This window comes from Stylophora pistillata, chromosome 14 (genome assembly GCF_964205215.1).
Source record: "Stylophora pistillata chromosome 14, jaStyPist1.2, whole genome shotgun sequence".
NCBI classification, from domain to species: Eukaryota; Metazoa; Cnidaria; class Anthozoa; order Scleractinia; family Pocilloporidae; genus Stylophora; species Stylophora pistillata.
Genome location: NC_142532.1, coordinates 15,385,778 through 15,393,789, shown reverse-complemented (window position 1 = coordinate 15,393,789; position 8,012 = coordinate 15,385,778). Strand labels below are relative to the sequence as shown.

General features: G+C 39.5%; 1 pseudogene; it reads left to right on the top strand.

The window, feature by feature from the left end:
* Positions 1 to 2,514: 2,514 nt before the first annotated feature.
* On the top strand, positions 2,515 to 4,314 carry LOC148716757 (uncharacterized; annotated as a pseudogene).
* The last annotated feature ends 3,698 nt before the right edge of the window (positions 4,315 to 8,012 follow it).

The following is an 8,012-nucleotide window of genomic DNA, read 5'->3' as shown; positions in this document are numbered from 1 at the left end:
ATCGAGTCAGTCTTTAGCCACTTCCTATATACTTTACAACAACGCCTTTTTTAAAACTTTTTTCAATACGCAAGGAAAGTCATTATGATCTTGAAGAAATATAAACTTTAAATTGACAGCCTACAGTAGGCGATTGACGGCAGTTATATATTGTGTTTCTAGACATCGGGAAAAAAAAGGGCACAAACGTAATGAAAGCAATAATCATCTGAGTATTTGAAGTCATTATAATTCACTATTGACCAATTATCCCCTGAAAGGTTTCACGAAAAACTTTTCTGTTTCAGCTTATCTATTACACGGTTGTCGATCATAGTGCAACTCATCGAAAAACGAAAGAAAATAACTCAATAAAAGCGAAAAAACCCATTTGGTCAATCTTCGCACGACCTATTGCATTTCTACAATGAAAATAAGGTATAAAAACCTATCCTTTTTTTTTTTTCGAGGAGGCTTTTAATCAAATGCAATCGTTAAAGAGAGCCTTTCCGAAAATGAGTGTAGCTCAACTGTCTTATCGTCTTCTTAATGCCTCCTGGTTAGCTCAATTGGTAGAGCGCCGGAATGTTGGGTGGGAGGTCGAGGGTTCAAGCCCCGGCCGGACCAACACTCAGGGTCCTAAAATAACTGAGGAGAACGTGCTTCCTTTCTAGAATATCCAAAAAAATGGATAGATATTTTAGTCTTCTCGGATAAGGACGAATAAACCGTAGGTCCCGTCTCCTGCAGGGTTAGGGGTAGGAGACGTTAATTTCCCACGCACGAGATTACTGTGTGATGGATGTCCTCCCCTGGGATGGGAGGGGTGGGAAGATAGCAGATCCACATCAGCAAAATAGCTGCCATAACTCAACCAGCTCAAACAAATAAAGATGGGATGGGATGAGATGAGATGAGAATCACAATTTAGCGTTGAGAGGAGGTTCAAACAAACATAGTAAAATACCTTAGAGTTATATAGCAATAAAGATATCTTCCGCTGGTCCGCGGCAAAAACAGCATAATGGCTTAGCCATTATGGTATATCAGCCAATATACCATAATCTACAAATATGGCAAGCACGTGTCAGCTTAAAATTAAAAGGGAGCTAAAAATTTAATAAAATTTAATAATTTAAATGGTGCTTACCAATACTTGGCTGTGTAGCCGCGTGATGCGGTTCCAGTCGAGGCCCACAAATTGACCCTTGCTCACCATAGAGTCTCCTGTAGCTCAGTGGTTGGAGCATCCGACTAGATCACGGAGGGTCGTGGGTTCAAGTCCCATCTGGAGCTCGGATTTTTTCTATTACACTAAAAATTGTTTCATAATTTAAATTAACGTTTTTAATAAAACAATTATTCCACTCGCGCTTGTTGGATATGAGATGATTATAGCCAACGAGGCGCGTGGCGCCGAGTTGGCTATCTATCATCTCATATCCCACAAGCGCCTGTGGAATAATTGTTGATTAGTTTTTGTATCTATGGACTTCTATAAGGTCACAGATAGTATACTGTCCAGAGTGTAAGTCCGTTCCTCCGTCCGTCCATCCGTAACGAAAGAAACCTTCAGTTCGGACTTCTCCGATATCGTCTGATTTTCGTATCTCCCTTCGGCGATCGTGATCACTGGTTTTTGTCTCCTGCAGGTTTTGAATCGCATTGCTGCGATTATTTGCTCTGCAAAAGAAATATTTTGCCCCGTAAGCAAGTTGTTATGTAGCAGTGCCGCAGCTATTTGTTCCCCGCTTGATTGTTTACTCAGAGATCGACATGAAAGATAAAAATCGCTAAATATTTTCGCATGTGTGCAAATAGGCATTCGGATCAAATTTCAATGTGGATATGCAAGTTTGTCAGTGTGAGCAGAGATCTCAAGTTTCGTGGTATTTGTTAATAGGAAGCAACACTAAAATAACCAAGAAATATTTCAGGACGACAGTTTTATAATTCAAAACAGTTCTTGATTTGCTGATCTAGACGAAAAACGTACGAATTCCTCACGTGTACAAAGTCCACATTTTTACGAAAATCCTTAAGCCTCCCCTGTCTACTTTGCACAAGCAGGAGCACATTGCTGTGGCACATCTCGATGACCTTTCCTTGCAAGGGCAAACTTATGAGGAATGTGTCCAAAATGTTGTAGACACCATTGTTTTGTTTGACAATTTAGGCTTGGTTGTGCATCCGGAGAAATCCATTTTTATACCCACACAAGTCCTCAACACCTTTGGATTTATAATAAACTCGGTTACAATTACAAAACAACTGACCAGGGAGAAAGCTATCGGTTTACAAAGATCCTGTACTGAGCTACTAGCATGTTCATCTCCATCTATTAGAGAGGTAGCCAGGGTCATTGGGAAAATAGTTTCCAGTTTCCCTAGGTCATGTACGGACCTCTTTATTACCGACACTTGGAAAAAGATAAACCTATGGCCCTAAAGAGGACAGAGGGTAATTTTGATGCAACTATGATTTTATCGAACCATGCTAAATTTGACTTGCAATGGTAGATACAAAATGTGGAAAATGACTACAATGTACTACATCATCCACAGCCCCATCAACAAATTACTACAGATGCTTCCCTTCAGGGATGGGGGCCTAAATCGTCAGGGGTATCCTCAGGAGAAAAATTGGTCCCATTCAGAGTCTAAGCACCATATCAACTATCTGGAAATGTTGGCTGTTCTCTTAGGTCTTCAGACTTTTGCTAAAAACAACGACACACACATAAGAATAATGTGTGATAACACTGCAGCAGTAAATGTCATTAACCATATGGGAACAAGTCACTCAGATCCTTGTAATTCTGTAGCTAAAAAGATCTGGGAATGTTGTATAGCTTGCAAGATATGGCTTAGTGCAGCCCATCATACCTGGTAATCAAAATATTGTTGCAGAATTTGAATCCAGAAGAAACCAGAGAGAATCTGAGTGAAAGCTTGACAAACTGTCAAATTTTAATGCTCTGGAGAGACTAGGTCTTAAACCTGACATTGACTTGTTTGCCTCTCGTTTAAACCATCCATATTCTAATTATGTGTTTTACAGACCAGACCCAGAGGCTCTTTCCATTGATGCATTTAGCTTAGATTAGTCTAATCTTAATTTGTATGCTTTCCCTCCCTTTAGTGTTATTCAAACAGTGTTAAAAAAAAATTGAGGAGCGAGGGAGCACAGGGGGTTGTTGTGCTGCCGGATTGGCCAACACAAGCATGGTATCCGGTAGCCCTTCAACTACTCAAACAAAAACCAATATATCTGAAAGCCAGGAAAGACCTTATTCAGCTGCCAAGTCATCCCAAGGAGATTCACCCAATTTGGCACAAACTGAACCTACTCGTTTGTCTCTATTAGGGAAGGATTAACCAAGTATGACTTGTCGCCGGGGGCAAAAGATGTACTTGTGGCGTCATGGAGAGAAGGAAACTCCAAGCAGTATCAAATTTATCTTGGTAGATGGCAACAGTACTGTACAGGAGGAAGCATTAATGTTTTTCAACTTGGAGTAACAAATGGTGTTGAGTTTCTTGTTTCGTTGTACAAGTCAGGTCTAGGATACAGTGCTATAAACACGGCGCGCTCCGCGCTCTCCTCATTCCTTGTTTTAGAGGATGGTGTGAAGTTTGGAGAACACCCATTCGTAGTTCGTTGCATGAAGGGAATTTTTGAGCTGAAACAATCCCTACCCTAATACTCTGAGATTTGGGACGTTAATGTTGTTTTAGGATATTTGAAAACTGTTGATACCTTGAGTTCCTTGACCCTTAAGAAGCTCACTGTAAATTTGACCATGCTATTATGCCTCACAACTGGACAGGGAGGACAGACCATAACAAGTTTGATGTAAACTATATTCAAGAAATGGATCGGACAGATGCAGAGTAACTATATGTGAGAAACTGAAACAGGCCAAGCCTGGAAGACATCTGGCACCCATCGATTTGATTGCTTATCAAAATGATAGAAAACTTTACGTCGCGGAACACCTTAGGGAATACTTGAAACTCAAAAAACCTTTGAGAAAGGGACACTCGCAATTATTGATAAGTCATGTCAAACCTTTTAAATCTGTATCCAAAGATACCATTTCTAGGTGGGTCAAGCAAGGTTTAGAGTCAGCTGGTATTGATATTACTAAATACTCGGCTCAAAGCAGCAGAGCTGCATCAACATCCAGTTGCAAGGCTCAAGATTTAAACTTAGTAGAGATTATGGAGAGTGCAGGGTGGTTTAACTAGCACTTTTGCGAGATTCTATGATAAACCTGTTGACACTGATGCAGCTAATTTCGGCTCAGTGTTACTGAGTTCAGACGCACTGTGATCATGGTATGTGATACCTCTCCTACTAACAATAAAATGTTTACGTCTAATGAGCAGCTCGTGCTACAGGAATTTGAAGTCTCATGTGACTCCGTAGTGACGTAGACTGATTACAAGGTAGAATTACAAAATTAAAAGAGACGTACCTGTAAGTTGAAGTTTGATTACGATTCTATTTTGTCATCATTCCGGAACCAAGGAGTCACATGCCCTTATTCACCCTCCCCCCCGTAACCTTCGTTCCTTTTCCTGTACCACTCGCGTTAAATACTGATCAGCAATGCGCATGCGCATCACATGTGACTCCTTCGTTCCGTACTGACGACAAGGTAGAATCGTAATCAAACTTCAACTTACAGGTAAGTCTCGTTTAATTTTGTAATTACGCTTAGATCGTTGCTTACTTGACTTCACGGCAAGAAATTGCGTTGCGTTATGTTGAAAATTCTGAGAGTACAACGATTTGACAAAAAAATTTCCGTTAACTAATACTTTTTGAACACATTGTTACTCAAACGTAACGTTTATCCGGCCATGGAGTCGTCAAATTGTCTAAGCCCAGCTTGAAGTCCGAAAGTTCGGTTTTCGATTTACGGCCACAATTCGCATCGCTTTAGAGAATCGTGATGTAGTTGACTCGAGAGCTTATTCTGTACCTTTAAGACCTTGATATCCATTATTTTCCAAACAGTGTATTCTATAGCATTGGTACTTTATATTGTGAGTTCCACAAGGTCTAACTCGATCGCAAAAGAACGAAAACTCCGACTTGAAAATTTTGAAGGTCGGCCGCGCGGACGCCATATTTTAAACTTGATCAATTAGTGTGAACGCATGGAATGACGCCCCTCTAGTACCCCCTAAAGAGAAAATGTTACCAATGGTCAAACATTTGGTGGCGACAGCCAAAAAATCGATTTGGCTCCGAGTCTCAAGTTAGGTTAGCCTTGTGGTGAAACAAAGCACTGCATACTTCGTTTGGCTGAATATCGAATTATTTTCGAGAAAATCGATAATTTATTTATTTATTTATTTATTTATAATAACTTCATTTGCCTAAATAATAAGATAATAATAATAATAATAATACAGACAGATAACAATAGAAATAACATCGAGATGCAAAAAGGCAAAAAGGGTCAAGCCAGAGAGGAACTAAATTCTCATTGACGGCAGCCCCCAGAATAAAAGCAATATGCAATAAAAATAAAACTAAAATGTAAAGGTAAAAATTATTGAAAAAACAAGTTAATTGATAAATGGATATTGGTGCAATATTATTGATATTATTTAAAAATGTGTTCTTTCAGTTTTTTTTTAAACTTACTAGCAGAGCTAGAGCTAACTATGTCACTTGGCAAGTCATTCCAGATTTTTATATATTTATACCAAAAAGAGTTCTTGAGGATATTTGTTCGAGCATAAGGCGTCCAGATTTTGACATTGTTGGTAGATCTCGTCCGGCTATTGGAGAAAGTTAAGTAATTACATAAGTCTACTCTTGAAAAACCATTAATGAATTGGAATAATTGCACTAAACTAAGAAATACACGACGCGAGTTGAGTGTTGGCCAGCCAAGATACTTCAAACGTTCACTATAGTCGATAGAACTACCAAGGATCCACCTGGAAGCATTCCTTTGCACTCTTTCAAGCTTATCAGAAAGATATTGTTGATGTGGATTCCACACAGGACAGGCATACTCAACAATTGGCCGAACCATAGACTTGTATCCAATTGATATTGCTTCAGAGCTTTTCCCAAATGTGCGCTTTAGTAGGCCAAGTATCTTATTTGCTTTAGCAGCAACAGAGAGAACATGCGGTTTCCAAGATAAGTCAGATGATATAATGACTCCAAGATGTTTGTGTGTTTTAACCTGTTCCAGTGGGATTGAATTGATGTTGTACGAGCAAGGTGTTACAGATCTAGATCTCGTGATTTTCATACATTTGGATTTAGTTGCTTTAAGTTTCAAAAGCCACTTTTTACACCAGTCTACGATCTGAGACAAGCTTTCACACACAGGTTGATGAACAGATGATGGACGATCTGAGGTAAACAATAGAGTATCATCGGCAAACATTTCACTTGAACATGATAAGTTCTCAGGTATATCGTTGACATACAACAAGAACAACATTGGCCCAACAATACTTCCCTGAGGGACACCAGAGTAAACCATGGACCAGTCTGAGCTTTCACCTTCCAGAACAACACGTTGGAAACGATATTGCAGGAAATCACCTAGCCACTCGAGAATCTGACCATTGATACCATATCGGCCAAGCTTAGAGATGAGATGTTTGTGTGGGGCTGAGTCAAACGCTTTCTCAAAGTCCAAGAAGACGACATCTGATGTTTTGTTTTTATCTAAGGCTGATGCCCAGGAGTGAAATAGGCGAATAAGTTGGGATGTGCAGGAAAAACCAGCTCGAAAGCCATATTGATGAGGGCTTAACAAGTCATGATCTTCTAGATGAGCCATAATATGTCTTGTGACTAGCTTCTCTAGGGTCTTAACTACAAGCGATGTTAGAGAAATTGGACGATAGTTAGAAACATATTCTTTACCACCATTTTTATAAACTGGGGTGATGTTGGCAGACTTCCAGTCACGAGGTAGTTTTCCTCTATTCAGAGACATATTGAATAACTTTGACAGTGGATCAGAAATTACAGAGGCTGCCTCCCGGAGCAAACGTGCAGACAAACCATCCGGGCCAGTGGCTTTATTCACATCAAGGGTAAGCAAAAGCTCTCCCACATTAGCACTAGAGCACATGAGATCTGGTATAACGAAGCCTGAACCATGTGAATGGGCATCCTCATCGACATCGGTAGCTGGGTCAGGGCGGGTAAACACCGACGCGAAAAATTTGCAAAATAACTCTGCTTTGTCCTTACCAGTAGAAGCCGTGACACCACGATCCGACCATTTCATAGTGACAGGTATTGATTTGTTTTTCGTTTTGGATTTTATAAATTTTTATAAATTTTATAAATTTTGGCATTTCCGCCAAAATGTAACGAAAGATAAGCCTAGTTCGGTGATTAAGGTTACCGTGCACCTTCAGGGGGTGTCTCGCGTGCAAGCGATGTAGCGCGTCCGGCTTAAACTGTAGATATCTAAACCCCAATATTAAATTAAGGCTTATAGGACTGGCTATCAGACTATACCAAAAATTTTGAAAAAAAAAATTGTTGAATTTTTCACGACTTCTAAATGCGAGCACCCGAATCACCTCTTAAGAGCTACAAATCAAAGGGAATTTGTTCGATTGCTCTCAAATTTTGACAGTAGCTAGTTTTACATATAACCAACCAAAAAGTGTCTCCGAATTTGTTATTTCTAAATAATTTTTTTTCACGAGTGATTTTTTGTACGATCACTACACATTTTTTTAATCCTATTTAAAAAATGTTCTGTAACTTTTCACTGAAATTGAATATGGCAAATCGCAGACACATTTCTTTAGCGCTTTGGACCCGGAAACGGAGGAACGCATTAAATAAGAAATTAGAAGAAGGTCGCATAAATTCAATTGGATTAATTGTGTAAATAAATGTTCAAGAACTGTTCAAATTGCTGTCAACGTATGTATTGATGTTGTTTTTCAAGATCTGGTACTTCTTATCGGTGCAAGTGTTTTCAGTTTGTGGCGCGACGCTCCGAGATTCGTCTGAAATTTTGAGCC